The following is a 21,355-nucleotide window of genomic DNA, read 5'->3' as shown; positions in this document are numbered from 1 at the left end:
TACATTTATCAACACATGACATATCATATAGATTTTGTGGAGTTTTACAATTAATTTTCTGTCTTCCTCAAGTAGGTAGCTACTTAAAGAATGGTAAGTTGCTTGACAACTTTATACCCAGTGCCCTGTGTGTGGCAAACCATCAGTAAGTATACTATAAATGAGTAATTTAAATTTAATTAAAATATAATAATTTACATTTATAGTCCATTATACATTAGACTGAACTGGGGCTCTGTTATATTTATCTTTATAGTTGCAGTGCCTTCCCAAGGCCAGTGCAATTTTAAGTATATAATAAAACAATTTGAATGGATGAATCTGTAGTTTAAAAAGGTTATCAGTTAAATTGCTGAACTACACATATTATAGTAAAGAAGGAATTGTTTGTTCCCACTCACCTTTCCTTTTACCCTATTTAGCCCTGTTTCTTCACCCCAGGTCCTATACTTTGCCTGTTTTCACTGGTCTTTGCTTTTCTTCTTCCTACCCCATCCCTTTTTTCCCCTGGTGGCTCAACTGGTAAAGAATCCACCTGCACTTTCAGAAACCTAGGTTTGAAACCTGAGCTGGGAAGATCCCCTGGAGAAGGGAACGGCTACCCACTCCAGTATTCTGGCCAAGATAATTTCATCAACTGTATAGTCCATAGGTCACAGAGTTGAACACGACTGAGCAGCTTTCACTTTTACCCCATCCCTTGCCCATCAGTTGGAAAATCCGTGCCACCTGGGACTGTTATTGAGGTTGCTCCTTGATGACTCAGGCATACTGGCACTTTAATAGGATCAAAAAACAGAAAGATTTTAAGGTCCAAAAGAAATAATGAATCATTCAAAGGGAATTCAAGAAATCTGATGAACATAATAATAGCTATTTGTGAATTATGGAATGCAGAAAGAGGAGAAAGGGGCAAAGAAAAAAAAAATTCACACTGCCTGCCCTGAGAAGGTCCAGAATGTCTTTGAAATGAGGTCATTAAACAAGCCTGTTGATCACTACTTCTACTCCTTGACCATCAAAATAAAGTAAGTCTTCTAAATACCAGAATTTTTTTTGCAAGATACAGATTTATTCAGAAAGTCATATTTTACATAAAAGTCTATGATTTAACAGCTTTTAAAATCATGTATTTAGAGTACAAAGAGCTTTCAATGGCAGTATCTTTTTAGTGAATTCCATCTTAATATTTTCATTCTATGTGGCATAACAAATTATAATGGGACCACTTTTAATCAACTTGTTTTTTCATCCTGTTAATTTCCATGTCTATTTGGGACATCCATTAAAGTCAATATCCTTAATTTAATGGAAGATTTCCTTTTGAAGTTGTTACATTTTTTTCTGTCTAAATTAACACTGAGGATGTGTAATGGATGTGTTAAGTAGATAATGCTATTAATGGGAAAACTGCATAAATTAAATACAAGCCTGATAATTTTCAAGGCATCTGTTTTATTTTCAAGAGTTTAGGCTCTCTTATGCAGTGAGCTCTGAAGCAAACAGACCTTTACGCTGAACTGTCTATTACACTAGAATTATAATCACTATGGCAAAAATGTTAGTCACTAAAATCTATTTTTATTGTGATATGGATTAAGCAGAAGGAAGCATATATGTTAATATTCAGTCTCGTGGACAGCATCTTCACTGACACACATAACCAGGGGTTTATGTAGACTTTAAGTGGGAATCATTATTTAAGAGCACTGTAAAATGAAGAGACACTTCAGAGAATTAAGTGTCAATTTTTTAAAATGTTTAAAACAGATAAAAAGCAAAATGTGTAGTTCTAATTTTATGTATTCTGTTTAGAAACAAAATAACAAGACCAATATATAAAATAAGCAGTAGGAATTTTTAAAAGTTTTTGTTTTATGTTTTGTTTTTGATATCTGAAAGCATTTAGAAATAGATACAACTGTGAGATTCTTGGAGAAGGAAATAGCACCCTATTCCAGTGTTCCTGCCTGGAGAATCCCAGGGACGGGGGAGCCTGGTGGGCTGCTGTCTATGGGGTTGCACAGAGTCGGACACGACTGAAGTGACTTAGCAGCCGCAGCAACAGTGAGATTCTTAAACTGCTGATTACATATACCATGCATTGATTTTACAGAATATATGACCATGTATCAGTCCCAAGGCTCTGAAAACAGCACATTTTCCTTACTGGTAAGGTAAATGCAAGATGCCTACTTCTTACCTATTTCAGTAATAACAAAATTCTTAGGAAATGACCCTCACAAAATGTGTTTTTTGAGTTTCTCCTAAAAATAGAGGCTAACGATTCTTGAAACTCATTATTTTGATTCCTCTGGAAGCATTTATGTTCACTCTGGTGAAATAATGTTGTTGTTTTTTTTTTTTTTCCAAAGCCTTCATACTCTTGTTCTCTTTTGCTTTTTCTCTTTCTTTCATATGTGAACACACACACAAAACATTGAAGCTTTTTGGCAACCAAGCAGATTTTCTTGTTGCCCATTCTACATAATTAAAAGTTCAAATAATTTATTACAAAAAGGTTAATGTGCATTTAGATGGGATTAAACCCAAGGATTTTGATGTTCTTTGGTGATGTTAAATGTGGTCTTGGCATTCCGTTGTAGCTTTCAGTTCAGTTCAGTCGCTCAGTCATGCCTGACTCTTTACAACCCCATGAATCACAGCATGCCAGGCCTCCCTGTCCATCACCAACTCCCAGAGTTCATCCAAACCCATGTCCATCTGGTCGGTGATGCCATCCAGGCATCTCATCCTCTGTCGTCCCCTTTTTCTCCTGCCCCCAAATCCCTCCCAGCATCAGAGTCTTTTCCAATGAGTCAACTCTTTGCATGAGTTGGCCCAAGTACTGGAGTTTCAGCTTTAGCATCATTCCTTCCAAAGAACACCCAGGACTGATTTCCTTTAGAATGGACTGGTTGGATCTCCTCGCAGTCCATGGGACTCTCAAGAGCCTTCTCCAACACCACAGTTCCAAAGCATCAATTCTTCAGTGCTCAGCTTTCTTCACAGTCCAACTATCACATCATACATGACTACTGGAAAAACCATAGCCTTGACTAGACGGACCTTTGTTGGCAAAGTAATGTCTCTGCTTTTGAATATGCTATCTAGGTTGGTCATAACTTTCCTTCCAAGAAGTAAGCCTCTTTTAATTTCATGGCTGCAGTCACCATCTGCAGTGATTTTGGAGCCCCCCAAAATAAAGTCTGACACTGTTTCCACTGTTTCCCCGTCTATTTCCCATGAAGTGATGGGACTGGATGCCATGATCGTCGTTTTCTGAATGTTGAGCTTTAAGCCAACTTTGTCACTCTCCTCTTTCACTTTCATCGAGAGGCTCTTTAGTTCCTCTTCACTTTCTGCCATAAAGGTGGTGTCATCTGCATATCTGAGGTTCTTGATATTTCACCCAGCAGTCTTGATTCTAGCTTGTGCTTCCTCCAGCCCAGCGTTTCTCATGATGTACTCTGCATAGAAGTTAAATAAGCAGGGTCACAATGTACAGCCTTGACGTACTTCTTTTCCTATTTGGAACCAGTCTGTTGTTCCATGTCCAGTTCTAATTGTTGCTTCCTGACCTGCATATAGGTTTCTCAAGAGGGAAATATCTCAAACTACAGAGGAGCATGGAGATACTACAGGTGCAAAAAAGGTCCTGGTGTCTGGATGATAAATGTATTCAACTAACCATCCATATTTTTATGGATGGCATTTTTTTGAGAATCAACAAGAACACTTCCAAGTTGGCACTGGGGAATATTTTACAACTCTGTGGCTCTTTTATATTGTATTAAAAGCAAATTTTAATTACTCAATCAGAAATTTCCAGGTGACATTAGTGAACTGAAATTGCAAAGTGTCAAAAGATTTTGGCAAAAAATACTTACTATAGCTGCCAAACATCCTGGAATGTGAAGTCAAGTGGGCCTCAGAAAGCATCACTAAGAACAAAGCTAGTGGGGTGATGGAATTCCAGTTGAGCTATTTCAAATTCTGAAAGATGATGCTGTGAAAGTGCTGCACTCAATATGCCAGCAAATTTGGAAAACTCAGCAGTGGCCACAGGACTGGAAAAGGTCAGTTTTCATTCCAATCCCAAAGAAAGGCAATACCAAAGAATGCTCAAACTATTGCACAATTGCATTCATCTCACACGCTAGTAAAGTAATGCTTAAAATTCCCCAAGCCAGGCTTCAGCAATATGTGAACCGTGAACTTCCTGATGTTCAAGCTGGTTTTAGAAAAGGCAGAGGAACAAGAGATCAAATTGCCAATATCCGCTGGATCATGGAAAAAGCAAGAGAGTTCCAGAAAAATATCTATTTCTCCTTTATTGACTATGCCAAAGCCTTTGACTGTGTGGATCACAATAAACTGGAAAATTCTGAAAGAGATGGGAATCCCAGACCACCTGATCTGCCTCTTGAGAAATTTGTATGCAGGTCAAGAAGCAACAGTTAGAACTGGACATGGAACAACAGACGGGTTCCAAATAGGAATAGGAGTTCGTCAAGGCTATATATTGTCACCCTTTTTATTTAACTTATATGCAGAGTACATCATGAGAAACGCTGGACTGGAAGAAACACAAGCTGGAATCAAGATTGCTGGGAGAAATATCAAGAACCTCAGATATGCAGATGACACCACCCTTATGACAGAAAGTGAAGAGGAACTAAAGAGCCTCTTGATGGAAGTGAAAGAGGAGAGTGAAAAAGTTGGCTTAAAGCTCAACATTCAGAAAACAACTATCATAGCATCCGGTCCCATCACTTCATGGGAAATAGATGGGGAAACAGTGTCAGACTTTATTTTTGGGGGCTCCAAAATCACTGCAGATGGTGATTAGAGCCATGAAATTAAAAGAGGCTTACTCCTTGGAAGGAAAGTTATGACCAACCTAGATAGCATATTCAAAAGCAGAGACATTACTTTGCCAACAAAGTTTCGTCTAGTCAAGGCTATGGTTTTTCCAGTGGTCATGTATGGATGTGAGAGTTGGACTGTGAAGAAGGCTGAGCACCGAAGAATTGATGCTTTTGAACTGCGGTGTTGGAGAAGACTCTTGAGAGTCCCTTGGACTGCAAGGAGATTCAACCGGTCCATTCTGAAGGAGATCAGCCCTGAGATTTCTTTGGAAGGAATGATGCTAAAGCTGAAACTCCAGTACTTTGGCCACTTCATGCAAAGAGTTGACTCGTTGGAAAAGACTCTGATGCTGGGAGGGATTGGGGGGCAGGAGAGGAAGGGGACGACAGAGGATGAGATGGCTGGATGGCATCACTGACTCGATGGACGTGAGTCTGAGTGAACTCCGGGAGTTGGTGATGGAGGGAGGCCTGGCGTGCTGCGATTCATCGGGTCGCAAAGAGTCAGACATGACTGAGCAACTGATCTGATCTGATCTGGCTGTATTACTTTCCTAAAATTAGCTTTTGGAGTTTTAATATAATGACTCATTTTTAATATCCACCAAAGCCCTTTGTTGTTGTTGTTGTTGTTGTTCAGTCACTAAATTGTATCCAACTCTATGTGACCCCATGAACTGCAGAACTCCAGGCTTTCCTGTCCATCACTATCTCCCAGAGTTTACTCAAACTCATGTCCATTATGTCAATGTCATCCAACCATCCTTTGTGGCCCCCTTCTCCTCCTTCCCTCAGTCTTTTCCAGCATCAGGGTCTTTTCCAATGAGTCAGCTCTTTGTATCAGTTGGTGAAAGTACTGGAGCTTCGGCTTCAACATCACTCCTTCCAATGAATAGTCAGGGTTTATATCCTTCGGAATTGACTGGTTAGATCTCCTTGCTGTCCAAGGGATTCTCAAGAGTCTTTAGCAGCACCACAATGCAAAAGCATCAGTTCTTCTTTATGGTACAACTCAGCTTCTATATGGTCTACCACAATTTGAAAGCATTCAAAATCCCTGGGTATATAACTTCAAAGAGTTGGACACAGCTTAACAACTGAACAACAAAGACAACAACAAAGGGAGCCATAGACAAGTTAACAAAAAACAACTGTCATTAGGCAATCCTTTTTCCCCTAAAATTCCAAACTCAGATAATTTGACAGAGTGTGCATTTGGAAAGGAAAAAAGAGCCACAAGATTTTGACGGCTTTCACTGGGTGTGGGTTCCATTCAATTAGCCATGTGAACTCATTGCATCAGGCTCTGTGAGAGTCAGTGAGGACACAGAGATGATGAGGAATGTTCAAGAACACTAAAATTCTTTTAGTGATGGAAATCACAATCTATCCAAAAGCCAAAGGTTGAGTTTTAAAAGAAAAACAGGGGAGCAGAAAGGAAGGGAAAGGGAAAGAAAATGGTTGCTATGCATCATTTAAACCCATCCTGGCATATGCATAAGCAGCTCTGGCTGCCTATAAATATTCTCTTCCCTTAAAACTTACACACATTTAGTACCCACCTACACTGATTTGCATTGTTTCTGCAGAAATTTTTCTACAACTTTTAAGCTAGATTATAAAATCCTGCAAAATGAGAGTGGTATTTTATGTTTTCTCTTCTCCCTCTAAGGCATTGATTAGTCTCCTTCATAATTGGCACTAAATTAATATTTGTTGAATTTTTTATAGAACCAAATATAGCCTGATGCAATCAATAAAAGCTCAGGAAATGTTCTTCTATAATTTAAAAATATAACTGATAATCAGGCAAAAATACTCTGTAGGTTATATTACCGTACAAAAATACTCCTGAAAATAAAATCAGGAGCATACAAATTGATTCAAGGGGCTTAGTAGTAGAACTTTAAAAACTATTCTATTTCTTGCCTGGTTTCAGCCATTCTGTAAGAAGACATAGGCCTGTAGGCATCTACAAATCCATTTCTCCCTATGCTAGACCTCAGCCTTGCTCACCTTTATTCAAACTGAGTGATAGTGCATAGCTTGTAAATTGTTATTAAATACAAGCACTAGAAAGTTCCAGGACCCTCAAGGTTAGCATGACACCAAAGACACAGATAATATACATAAAAAGAGTAAGACAGATAAAGGGATAAATTAGATAATGAAAGATTTCCTTGAAGATTTTGCCTTGGAAAAAATGATTACATGAATTCAACTTTTAGTATGAGATTTCATTGGATTTCCCCACCCTTAAGATGACAATCTTATTCCTTTTGAGGCTTCAGGAAAGAACTAGCTTTCAAAAACTGGGTTAAGTTATTGAGTAGAGAAGAGTTTCCTGGCTTAAATATATGGGGTAGAAGCAGAAGGCAATGGCAACCCACTCCAGTACTCTTTCAAGGCTCTGGCGGGAAAAGTACTGACCCTTCCCTCCGAGGACAGCTTTCCACGCCCACGGGGTCTCCTCATCTCACCACTGTCCACCGGCCTCTGCCCCTCAGTCGCGTCACTGAGGAGCTGCACAGGGCACTGGCCACCAAGCACCGCCAGGACAGCTTCCAAGGCAGGGACAGTAAAGGGTCCCCGAAGAAGCGCGTGGACGTCGGGCTGTCAAGGACGTGCAGCGTGGAGCAGGGCAAGGAGCGGGAGGAGGCCTGGAGCTTCGACGGGGCCTCTGACGGTAAGCGGACTGTGGCCAAGGAGTCTGAGGAGAATAAGGAGAACCTGATCCTGAATTCTGAACTCAAGGACGACCTGCTCTTGTATCAGGACGAAGAGGCCCTGAACGACTCCATCATCTCTGGGACGCTGCCGAGGAAATGCAAGAAGGAGCTTCTAGCGGTGAAGCCGAGGAGCCGGCCCAGCAGGCAGGAGCTGGAGGACCGAAACATCTTCCCCCAGAGGACATATGAGGAGAGGCAGGAGATCCGGCAGCAGATCGAAATGAAGCTCTCCAAACGATTGAGCCAAAGACCCGTGGTGGAGGAACTGGAGAGAAGAAATACCTTGAAATAAAGGAATGATCAGACAGAGCAAGAGGAAAGAAGAGAAATCAAGCAAAGGTTGACAAGAAAGCTTAATCAGAGACCCAAGGTTGATGAACTGAGAGAGAGAAAAATTCTGATACGATTCAGTGATTATGTGGAGGTGGCGAAAGTACAGGACTATGACAGACGGGCAGACAAACCCTGGATGAGACCGTTGGCAGCAGATAAGGCAGCAATTCGTAAAGAACTGAATGAATACAAAAGTAATGAAATGGAGGTACATGCATCAAGCAAGCATCTGACAAGATTCCAAAGGCCATAGAGATTTTCTTCTGAGAAGGATTGTGCTTAATTTTTGATACCAACACTGAACATTCATCAGGGAGCTTTCCTGAAGTTCAGCTCATGACTACCTGCTGTGTTTGCCAGAGAAGCAGGACCACACACACAGGTGAAATCCTGGCCTCGCTCACCTGTGAGAGAATGACCAGAGGACACCCTTCACTCTCTGGGGCCTGAGGAGTGTCAACTGTTGGGGTCAGAAGAGACCCCAGGAACTCGACCTGAAGAAAACTGTTATTTGCCTTCCCGCCTTGTTTTACAGTTCTGCAGTGTGACCGAGGATGGTGACATGTGTGTGCAGGGTCACCACACTGAGGCTGTGACCAAGGGACGTGTACGCAGTGTCTTCAGTATCATGTGGAAAAGACCTTTTTATTCTCATCACAATTAGAGAACTCTTTAAGTTCCTGTTATACAAAATGATTTACTGTATTATACTTTTTCTTTTTTTATATAATGTCTAACAAAAAATACAGCTGCAACATTTTGATTCCTGTTAATTTTGTTCTTTAATTAAATGACTACTTATTGCAGGAAATTAAAAAAAAAAAAATCCTGAGAAAATCCCATGGACAGAGGAGCCTGGTAGGCTGCAGTCCATGGGGTCGCTAAGACGACTGAGCGACTTCACTTTCACTTTTCACTTTCATGCATTGGAGAAGGAAATGGCAACCCACTCCAATATTCTTGCCTGGAGAATCCCAGGGACAGAGGATCCTAGTGGGCTGCCATCTATGGGGTCGCACAGAGTCGGACACGACTGAAGTGACTTAGCAGCAGTAGCAGCAGCAGCAGAAGCAAAACAACCAAAGTACAAAAAAAGTGTTAAATATCTCCTTAACTACTGCTCAATATTATCCTCTTATTGTTAAATTATAATTCTAATCATTATAAACAAACTGGTGGTTTTAAATTATTTATTTGCTGAAAATCTCCCAAATTAACTACTTCAGAATCTCAAGGAAGCATTACACTATAGAAATATATATCATGCTAAAAGCTAGAAAAAAGACAGGAAGGAAAGAAGGAAGGAGGGGGAGGGGAGAGGGGAAGGGAGGAAGGAGGGGGTAAGGAGAGAAAGAAAAAGGAATCTTGTCACAGGAAGTATATGTATATATAAATACAGGTTGCCCTCCATATCCATAGGTTCCACATCTTTGAATTCAACCCACCATAGATCAAAAATAACTGAAAAAAATTTCAGAAATTTTCAAAAAGCAAAATTTGAATTTGTCACAGAGCAGCTATTTATATAGCATTTACATTGTACTCTCTATTATATGTAATCTAGAGATGATTTAAAGTATATAGGAAGATATGTACTGGTTATATGCAAATACTATGTCATTTTATATAAGGGACTTCAGCATCTGTGGAGTTTGGAACCAATCTCAGGAAATTCTAGAACCAATCCCTTAGGTCTGTACAGTAAAAGTAAATATATATGTGTGTGTGTGTGTTTGTGTGTGTGTATATATATATATACTACATATATAATATATATATTACATATATAATATATAAATATATATATGTGTATACACATATGCATGTGCATGTGTTTATTTTTTTCTAAACATTGGCTGCTGGAGTAACTCATAGAAGGAAAAATATTAGAAGCAGGAAGGAACATGAGGGGTTGAAATAACCCTTGTCTTCCAGCAGTGAGGAGACGGGAGAGCTCTCTCTGATAACGGATGAGGGGAAACTGAACAAGACCAAACAAAAATCATAAGGAGAAGAGGCCAAATTTAGCGTTTAGAGATAGAGGATGAGATGTGGGTAGTCACCTCAGTCACCTTATTGCACTTTGTTCTTAAAATAATGGCTTCACACCCTCTGTCAGTATTCTGTGCTCTAGAATGCTTATTCCTTAAAAGGTAGTACACAAAGACAGTGACTTACTACTACAAATCACATGGCAGGGCATTAGGAACAATTCAAAACCTACATTTTCAAATAATTTTCCAAAGTGTGGCACATACTTCCTTGTTTCATAGTTTCACTTTTTGGAAAAGTTACATTCAAAACCAATTACAGACAGCAACAGTAGCATGGAGAGCATATTTTCTGAGAAAATAAATTTTACTATGTTCAGCTTTTAGTACCTCTATATAGCAATGAAAAATACTTTGTTTTAGTTCATTATAAGTTTATAAGTGGGCTTCCCAGGTGGCGCTAGTTGTAAAGAATATGCCTGCCAATGCAGGAGACATAAGAGATGCAGGTTCGATTCCTGGGTTGGAAAGATCCTCTGGAGGAGGGCATGAAAACCCACTCCAGTATTCTTGCCTGGAGAATCGCATGGATAGAGGAATCTGGTGGGCTACAGTCCATAGGGTTACAAAGAGTCAGACACATTGAAGCGACTTAACATGCAGGCACAGCAATGAAAAATACTTTGTTTTAGTTCTTATGAGTTTAACCTATCTCTCTCTGATCTGGCCAGTTATATCACAAAGAAAATCATTGTTTTCACAATTGCATATTATTGCACAGAATATTAGAACTTGTATATTATGAAAATGTATAATACAAAGACATAGGATAATGAAGAGGTTAAACAGAAGAGATATCCACCTGTGTTTTTTCAGGTATCCTTTCAAACACACAAAAAATTAAAGTTATACACAAATTGTTCACATTTTCCACTCCTTTTCTCTACCAGTCTTCAGCAGGAAAGGAGTAAATGGGGATTATCTTCATGGTTAGATTATTTGAACCCAATCCATTGGGGAATGCTAATTTGGACATTTTCTGGCTTAGACTGGGTTTAATGCACTGCTAAATTTCTTCCTTCATATGTAAAAGCAGATGAGCTCATTTTCTTAAGTGACAAATGGATTCTGTACAGTATAGTTCATTCGTAGTGAACTTTACAAATGACTCACACCATATATGACTTGTGTAATTACATTTACATTTGCCTGTCATATTTACTCTAAAAATGTCACTGAGTGCTTTTTAAAGTAGCTCTATATGGCAAACTAAAGATGAAAAAACTTAGTTATACATTTCAGATTAATTCCAACACTGATTAGATCCATAGGAAAAATAAATCAAATTCACTTGCTAGGGTTAACTGGAGTTTTTCACTTGGGATTTCTCTCTCTTTCTCCATCTCCCCTAGAAGTCACACCGAAAGCCTCAAAGTCACACTGAAAGCTAATTACCATGTTGGAAAGCTGTGGCATTTTACTTGGAAAGGTCACATGGCATAGTGAAAAGAACACTGAACTTATAATTAGAAGTCCAAGATTCAAAGCCTGGTTCTCCTCCTGTCTAGTGGGAATGAGTATGGTATAGTAGGTGCATCTCTAAAGCCCTTCTGACCTTTAACCAGGAATGTGACCTTGAGCAAAGACACTTAGGTCTCAGTTTCCTCATGACACATTTGTTTTTTAATAGTACTTGTTATGATCAAAAGAGACTATACCTGACAAACATTTAGAAAAAAATATTAAATTTATATACAAATGAGAAATTTAAACTCTATTAAATGAAAAATATCTCTTTTGCATATAAACCTATCCTGTGACATCTGGAAGGAACTTAAAAATTCACCATATGTATGTCTGTGCATGCTTGATTGGCATTCTTGAAACATGTTTTTCATTCATCAGGCATCTCATAGCAATAAACTGAAATTGCCTTGAAAAATCACAGTGGTAGAGCACTAAATGTCACTTAAAAAAAAAAAAAAAGATTTTCCCTAAATTGCATAAGGAGATATGAGAAGAGTTGGCAAGAAAAATAAAAGCCAAAACTATGAGTTTCAGGATATGTCTAGAGGGAGTCAAGGGAGCAGCTATACCAATATAGCTGAAGAGGAAAGACAGATACATACGGAGGCTATAGATTCCCCACCCACAACATTTAACTTCACCTGTCAGATTAGGAGGTAGTATATTCCACATGTACTCCACCACTTTACGGCTTAATACCATTTGGCAAGTGTAGAATTTTTCCTCCCATAAGCACTCTCATGGGCTTGGTATTTTAGTGCTGCTGCTGCTGCTGCTAAGTCACGTCAATCGTGTCCGACTCTGTACGACCCCATAGATGGCAGCCCACCAGGCTCCCCCGTCCCTGGGATTCTCCAGGCAAGAACACTGGAGTGGGTTGCCATTTCCTTCTCCAATGCATGAAAGTGAAAAGTGAAAGTGAAGTTGCTCAGTCGTCTTAGCGACCCCATGGACTGCAGCCTACCAGGCTTCTCCACCCATGGAATTTTCCAGGCGAGAGTATTTGCCATTGCCTTCTCCGATTTTAGTACTTACAGCAACATAAATCCCACTGCCCTCAATCAAGTAAGATGCATATTGTGCCCTTTGTAACTTGGCTCAAAGCAATGAGATTTCACTTGTCTTGTTCAAACACTTTAGTGTGGTTATAATAGGCCAAGGTGACTCTGTAAAACTGGGAAATCAGGTAGAATGTGATGCATAGTTTTAGAGATTACTACAAACTAAAAGTGTCAAAGTTTCACCCATTACAAAATTTTAGGTCTAGTTAGAAGAAACTACAAAACTTTTGAAATCTAATAAATAAACTATTGCTTGGATCCTCTTCATGAGATCCAATTCACTGTCATTCAAAATAGCTCTTTCATCTTTGTGCTTTTCTGTAGTTGCTCAGTCACATCTGACTCTCTGTAGCCTGCAAGAGTCCTCTGTACATGGAATTCTCCAGGCAAGAACACTGGAGTGGGTTGCCATTCCCTTCTGCAGGGGATCTTCCTGACCCAGGGATTAAACTGGGTCTCCTGCATTGCAGGCAGATTCTTTCATCTCTGGATAACTTAAATTATGTAGATACCAAAACTCTTTCCATGCATCTACTAAATATTGGTTTTATCAGTGGTCAAGAAAAATAAACCTACTTCTGTTTAACCTTAATGAACTTTAAAAAGTTGATAATATTATGCCAGATTTTTTTTGATCAAGCTAAATATTTCTTCAACCAAATTTATTTAGATTGTTAGTTATACATCATTTTAACCACTCTCCTATGAATATGTTCCAGTTTGTCTATGTTTCCATTGTAGTATTCAAAAGTGGATATCTTAGATCAATGGTTGTTTAATCCATAACATACTATGGAACACTTACTCTCTTTTCCTATACATTAAAATTCTACTATTTGAGTATTACATATTGCATCAGCTTTTAATAATAGATTATTAATATATGACTATTATAGAATCTAATAAAATCTCTGAGTTTATTTTTTATGGTAAAACATCACAATATTGTAAAGTAATTATCCTCCAATTAAAATAATTTAATTAATTAAAAAGAAAAAAGTTAGAGATAAAAAGTACCTAAAACAATAAAATTTGAGTTTACTTTAAAATTTTGTTATTAGAAATTTTAAATGTATATAAAAGCAAACTAATATAGAAAATGCCCCATTCATCACTCTGCTTCAATAATTCTCAGTTTCCAGAATGTTCCCGGCCTTTAAGCCATGAAGTTGGTTGAATATTACCTATAACGTAATGAAGAGAGAATACGATGTTTTTAAGCAGGATATATTAAACTACAATGATTATATGATTATACAGTGGAAGTGAGAAATAGATTTAAGGGATTAGATCGAATAGATAGAGTGCCTGATGAACTATGGATGGAGGTTCGTGACATTGTACAGGAGATAGGGATCAAGAATATCCCCATGGAAAAGAAATGCAAAAAAGCAAAATTGCTGTCTGAGGAGGCCTTAAAAATACCTGTGAAAAGAAGAGAAGCAAAAAGCAAAGGAGAAAAGGAAAGATATAAGCATCTGAAAGCAGAGTTCCAAAGAATAGCAAGGAGAGATAAGAAAGCCTTCCTCAGCAATCAATGCAAAGAAATAGAGGAAAACAACAGAATAGGAAAGACTAGAGATCTCTTCAAGAAAATGAGAGATACCAAGGGAACATTTCATGCAAAGATGGGCTCGATAAAGGACAGAAATGGTGGACCTAACAGAAGCAGAAGATATTGAGAAGAGGTGGCAAGAACACATAGAAGAACTGTACCAAAAAGATCTTCATGACCCAGAAAATCACGATGGTGTGATCACTGACCTAGAGCCAGACATCCTGGAATGTGAAGTCAGGTGGGCCTTAGAAAGCATCACTATGAACAAAGCTAGTGGAGGTGATGGAATTCCAGTTGAGCTTTTTCAAATCCTGAAAGATGATGCTGTGAAAGTGCTACACTCAATATGCCAGCAAATTTGGAAAACAGCAGTGGCCACAGGACTGGAAAAGGTCAGTTTTCATTCCAGTCCCAAAGAAAGGCAATGCCAAAGAATGCTCAAACTACCACGCAATTGCACTCATCTCATACGCTAGTAAAGTAATGCTCAAAATTCCCCAAGCCAGGCTTCAGCAATATGTGAACCATGAACTTCCAGATGTTCAAGCTGGTTTTAGAAAAGGCAGAGGAACCAGAGATCAAATTGTCAACATCCACTGGATCATCAAAAAAGCAAGAGAGTTTCAGAAAAGCACGTACTTCTGCTTTATTGACTATGCCAAAGCCTTTGACTGTGTGGATCACAATAAACTGTGGAAAATTCTGAAAGAGATGGGAATACCAGACCACCTGACCTGCCTCTTGAGAAACCTATATGCAGGTCAGGAAGCAACAGTTAGAACTGGACATGGAACAACAGACTGGTTCCAAATAGGAAAAGAAGTACGTCAAGGCTGTACACTGTCACCCTGCTTATTTAACTTCTATGCAGAGTACATCATGAGAAATGCTGGGCTGGAAGAAGCACAAGCTGGAATCAAGATTGCCAGGAGAAATATCAATAAGCTCAAATATGCAGATGACACCACCCTTATGGCAGAAAGTGAAGAGGAACTAAAAAGCCTCTTGATGAAAATGAAAGAGGAGAGTGCAAAAGTTGGCTTATAGCTCAACATTCAGAAAATGAAGATCATGGCATCTGTCCCCGTCACTTCATGGGAACTAGGTGGGGAAACAGTGGAAACAGTGTCAGACTTTATTTTTCTGGGCTCCAAAATCACTGCAGATGGTGATTGAAGCCATGAAATTAAAAGACTCTTACTCCTTGGAAGAAAAGTTATGACCAACCTAGATAGCATATTCAAAAGCAGAGACATTACTTTGCCAACAAAGGTCCATCTAGTCAAGGCTATGGTTTTTCCAGTGGTCATGTATGGATGTGAGAGTTGGACTGTGAAGAAAGCTGAGTGCCGAAGAATTGATGCTTTTGAAGTGTGTTGTTGGAGAAGACTCTTGAGAGTCCTTGGACTGCAAGGAGATCCAACCAGTCCATTCTGAAGGAGATCAGCCCTGGGATTTCTTTGGAAGGAATGATGCTAAAGCTGAAATTCCAATACTTTGGCTACCTCATGGGAAGAGTTGACTCATTGTAAAAGACTCTGATGCTGGGAGGGATTGGGGGCAGGAGGAGAAGGGGACGACAGAAGATGAGATGGCTGGATGGCATCACTGACTTGATGGATGTGAGTCTGAGTGAACTCCGGGAGTTGGTGATGGACAGGGAGGCCTGGTATGCTATGATTCATGGGGTCACAAAGAGTTGGACACGAGTGAGCAACTGAACTGATTAAACTTACAAATTGCACTAGAAAACTATTGTAAGTGGTTGTAGGAAGAAAAAGACAACGTCCACTACATGACAAAACCAGATGCATTCCTTAGAGATTTCACTCTCTCAAAGTAGAGAATGAATTACAATAACTGTGTTAGATGGATCAATGCTCAACCCAAGGATGTCTACATCCTCCCAAGTCTACTGCATTGCAGGCAGATTCTTTACCAACTGAGCTACAAGGGAGGCTCATTAATAAATATTATTAGTTTAATATTTTTAAATTATTTACACATTACCATAACTTTTCTTCAAGTAGAAATTGCTTTTAAAATTCAGCTCACTTTATGTTGTCAACAAGGAAAAATCAGAAATCTTGTCAAATGCTTAGCTAAAATACAGAACCTATCTGCAAACCTCTAATATCCCCAGTCTACTGAACTACTAAGCACATTAAAAGAAGAATTTAATTAGTCTGAAATGACTATTTGTGTGAACTCATACTGGCACTGCAGAGTATGTGTTCCTTCTTTCAGGTGCCATGTGCTATGCTTCGTTGCTCAATCATGTCTGACTCTGCGACCTGGTGGACTGTAGCCTGCTAGGCACCTCTGTCCATGGGGGATTCTCCAGGCAAGAATGCTGGAGTACGTTGCCATGCCATCCTTCAGGAGATCTTCCCAACCCAGGGATTGAACCCAGGTCTCCAGCATTGCAGGCAGATTCTTTACTGTCTGAGTCACCAGGGAAGCCCTTGTATCAGGTACCCACTAATAATTTCTCTTAAAATCAGTTCAAGAATTTCATCTGAAATCAATGTCAACTTCATTTGGCTAATGTTTGTCCAATGCTTCACTCCAAAGTTATTTCATTCCAGAAACCTATGCTTAGTATTTCTTGTGATATAAAGTATTGTGTAAGTTTATAAACAGTTTGCAGTCTGGGAAAAGTCATTCTCAGTGTTCCAAAATGAAAAGTGAAGTCGCTCAGTTGTGTCTGACTCTTTGCGACCCTATGGACTGTAGCCTATCAGGCTCCTCCGTCATGGGATTTTCCAGGCAAGAGTGCTGGAGTGGATTGCCATTTCCTTCTCCAGGGCATCTTCCCGACCCAGGAATCGAACCGGGGTCTCCCACATTGCAGGCAGACACTTTACCATCTGAGCCACCAGGGTTCCAAACCTCATAATAAATGATTCCTGGAGATTATAACAGTGTTTCCAGCATTTATAATTTCTAGATTTTTTAAAAAGATTTAAACATAATAGAAAGATTTTCAGTGAGAAAATTCACAACCAGCTAAGCTTCTGTATCTAGGGTCTCCCATTTTTCCAGCTCTCTCTTCATCTTCCCAAAGTTCCAAAGCTCTGAATCAGAAATCGGACCAGCTTCTGAAACACACAATTCTCTTTCATTTATTTCTCAAGGTTTTTAAAGAAGTGTTAACTAATATGAAACTTGATATCTAGCCTCTTATATTGTCACATGCAGAGTACAGTGTTGTCAACTCTGTGGACAATGTTGATCTGCACAAGCAGATCTTTACAACTGTTTCATCTTGTATGTCTGAACCTCCAAGCTCATTGAACAGCAATTTGCCAATTCTCCCTCCCATTGCCCCTGGCAACCATGGTTCTAATCTTTGTTTCCATAGCTTGACTACTTTAGATAAATACTAATCTACTATTGCATGGACAGAGGAGCCTGGCAGGCTATAGTCCATGGGGTTGCAGGGTCAGAAATGACTGAACAACTAACGCTTTCAGTTTTTCAAGCTATGTTTGCATGAGTTTAGCCTTTTCAGATTCTACACATAAGTGAATACTATGTAGGACTTATTTTCCTCTATCTGATTTATTTAACTTGGCATAATATCCTCAAGTCTCACCCATGCGTTGAAAATGGCAGGATTTCTTTCATTTTCATGGCTGAATAATATTCCATTGCATATATATACCATATTTCCTTTGTTGTTCATCCATTGAGGGACACAAATTGTTTGCAACTCTTGGCCATTGTGAATATGGGTTCAATGAAGATGGGAGTACAGATACCTATTCAAGTTGTTGTTTAGTTGTTACACTGTGTCCAACTCTTGCAACCCCATGGACAGTAGCCCACTAGTTTCCTTTGTCCATGAGATTTCCCAGGCAAGAATACTGAAGTCAGTTGACGCCGGGATCCAGCCCTGGCTGATCCAGGGTATTCGAAGGAGAGACAGCCTAGGTGACTATTTATATGCTAATTAGAGATATAAAGAGTAATAGAATGAGGATAGCTCAGTAGGAAAATTCAGTGGAGAAAAGAGGCTGAGTAGCTTGGTTTACATGGAAAATCAATATAACCTGTGACACCAGGTTAGCTCTGACCACGGAGGCCGCAGGCACCCTCTCGAATAGCGGAAGGTGCCCCACCTTAGACACCTTCTAGAGTGGGTCTTAGAAGCCCAGGCAAATAAGTGGTCGCAGAGGATATACACGCTCCAGATGGAGACTTCAGCCGGAAGTTAAAGGAAAGAATGACATGGGGAGACCAAGCATTGGTGAGCAAGGCCCATAGCTTTATTTTTAACAGGGGCTTATATACCCTAAGTTACACATAGAGGATAATAGGGGATGCAAAGTCAGCAGTCTTTGATTCTTATCAAAAACCAGGGTTTCTTTCCTGCAAATTTATCGTATACAAATGGTTTAGGTGATTTACATCATCTTCTGGCCAGAAGGCCTACTAACATTTTATGACTCTTGACAAGGACTTATCAACAAAGACTTATTTTCTCTAAGCGTAATTATTTTAAGGTTTGGCGCCATCTTCCGAAGATAAAATTGCATTCCTATAGGGAGGACGTGTAATGGGTTTACAACAAAGGAAAGAATTTATTACCTTAAGGGTCTAAAGTTACTAACACCAAGGCCACTACTTATTTTTTCTATATACCAACTATATTAATTAATACACATTCAAGCATACAATTCAGGGGATGTGAAAACTTGGCAACAAGCATTGACTCATCAATGAAATCCTTTACTAGTCTTATTCTGACAGTTTCTAACTCTCTGAGCTCTAAGCTATTTGAATATCTTAAGCTTCCTGTGCCTCTCGAGGCTGGGAGACTGTAAACAATCGTATGCATAGCTGTAGGAGTCCAGGTAAACTTGTCAGGCGAGTTAGAGAGCCATCTGAGGGGTTTGGATTTAAACACTCCTAATTGCCCAGGAACTTTGTTAATTGGAGCTGTAAGTTAACTCTTTGACAAAGAGAGCGAGATGGTGGTGGGGGACAGCCCCCAGTAAAGTCAGAGGTGAGAGCACAAAGCAATAAAGTAGGCAGACTCTGGTTTTTTGGGGGCAGATGCTCGAGAATATCTGGGGGGACTCCTGAGGCTCGATCCCGTCTTTGCGTATGCCGAGCCTCCTTCCTCATGACCTTTGTCACGAGTGGAATGCCTCACGAGCTCCCGGCAAGTTGACATTTATTTCTCCAAAGGATCTTCCTGACCCAAGGATTGAACCCATGTCTCCTGCTTTTCAGGTGAATTATTTTATTGCTGAACCACTAGGGAAATCCATCTATTCAAGATTCTATTTTAAATTATTTTAGATAAATACCCAGAAGTGGACTTGATGGATCACATGGTACTTTTATTTTTAATTCTTTGAGAAGTCATCCTTCTGTTTTCCATTACATGTGTACCATCTTACATTGTAGATTTGTTTCTTAGAGCTTCAATGTATCATCATTTGCACTACACTAGTACACGAACAACAACAAGTACCTTCTATGCTTGCTATCTCCACAACATTTTACTGAAGAACTAGGAGTCACCATCAATTTATTTCTTGTTCATTGTTCAGTACCTGAGATGTGTCCGACTCTTTGTGACCCTATGAACTGCAACATGCCAGGCTTCCCTGTTCTTCACTGTCTCCCTGAGTTTGCTTCAATTCATGTCCGTTGAGTCAGTGATGCCATCCAACCATCTTATCCTCCTATTGTTCCCTTCTCCTCCTATGTTCAATCTTTCCCAGTAGCCAAAGTACTGGAGCTTCAACTTCAACATCAGTCCTTCCAATGAATGTTCAGGGTTGATTTCCTTTAGGGTTGACTGGTTTGATCTCCTTGCGCCTAGTCCAAAGGCCTCTCAAAAGTCTCTTCTAGCACCACAATTGGAAAACATCAGTTCCTGGGCATTTGGGCTTTTTTATGGTTCAATTCTTACATCCATACATAACTACGGGAAAAACCATAGCTTTGACTAGATGGATCTTTGTTGGCAAAGTAATGTCTCTGCTTTTTAATATGCTTTCTAGGTTTGTCATAGCTTTTCTTCCAAGGAACAAGCATCTCTTAATTTTGTGCCTGCAGTCACCATCTGCAGTGATTTTGGAGCCCAGGAAAATAAAATCTGCCACTGCTTCCACTTTGTCCCCATCTATTTGTCAGTAAATTAAAACTAGTAGAGGTGAAATAGGCCATTTTTCACATATCAACTTCTTAAGCGGCTCAGGTTACATAGTAAAAGAAAGCACTGCTTTCATTTGTGATTTAGGTAGTAGGGCTATCAGTTTGCAACTATTCCTAATTGCCTCCTTCTCAGTAAGGAAAAAAAAAAAAATAGCATGACAGAAGTGGTACAAGTAATATATATCCAAACAGTTTTCAGCCTTTCAATGATGGGCAGGTATATGCTATATGCTAATGGGTGAGACACAAACCTTCACTTAAGGAAATGTGTTAAGGAATGCATGCAAACAAAGTCACAAAAACATCTAAGTGTAGAGGGAATTCACACAGAGAAAGCTTGACCTCTTAACTTTGTCAGTTCTGATTTCCATCATGCTTCGTAAAATACTTAAAAATAAAATGCAGGTGGCATATCCAACAGCTTTTAGTTAACCTATTTTTTTTCCTGTTTTTAATAAATCACTTTTTCCTTGTGTTATTTTCTGAATATCTAAAAATATTATCTTGAGATTCCTCAGGTGGATTTTAAAATTGTGTTACTGTATCCTTTCTTCATGCCACAATTGAAGCTTGTTTCTCATTTTGGAGTTAATAAATAAGGGCTACTTATTGTCCAAATCTTTCCTTGGGCTGAGTTACATGTGGGCGTGATGTACACTTATAGTATAGTAGTAGTAGTGGATATAGTATAGTAGTGGATATATCAAACATGCACACATGGTTTGTTAATGATAATTCTCATATTGTCTCAGAAAACAATATTCTGCTAATATTAGTTAAAGCCAGATGACAACACATACTGAAAGTTGAAAGCTATCTAAAGTGGTGGATAATTGCATTTTATTTTCTTTTTCTATCTAATGCATTTGTCTTAAATATAGAAAGTATTAATAATTTAAAAAGAAAAGAAACTATGTTTAAAATTTCACATGGACAGGTGACATATTTACTCTTAGGTGTCATCAAATCATTGAAGAGATAATTAGGTATATAGGAGGTATTGAATACATTGTTCAATAATCTCAATATTCCAACTCAAATGGTCTCTGGTGCTATCTCTTCCCCATCTCCATTCTGCAGGTGATTAGGAAACATTTCTCAAGATGGAATT

At 39.1% G+C, this 21,355-nt stretch overlaps 1 pseudogene; it reads left to right on the top strand.

The window, feature by feature from the left end:
- Positions 1-891: 891 nt before the first annotated feature.
- On the top strand, positions 892-8,809 carry LOC133256594 (phosphatase and actin regulator 3-like; annotated as a pseudogene).
- The last annotated feature ends 12,546 nt before the right edge of the window (positions 8,810-21,355 follow it).

The sequence above is a fragment of the Bos javanicus genome, chromosome 11 (genome assembly GCF_032452875.1).
Source record: "Bos javanicus breed banteng chromosome 11, ARS-OSU_banteng_1.0, whole genome shotgun sequence".
Lineage (NCBI taxonomy): Eukaryota > Metazoa > Chordata > Mammalia > Artiodactyla > Bovidae > Bos > Bos javanicus.
This window is presented reverse-complemented; position numbering and strand designations above follow the sequence as displayed.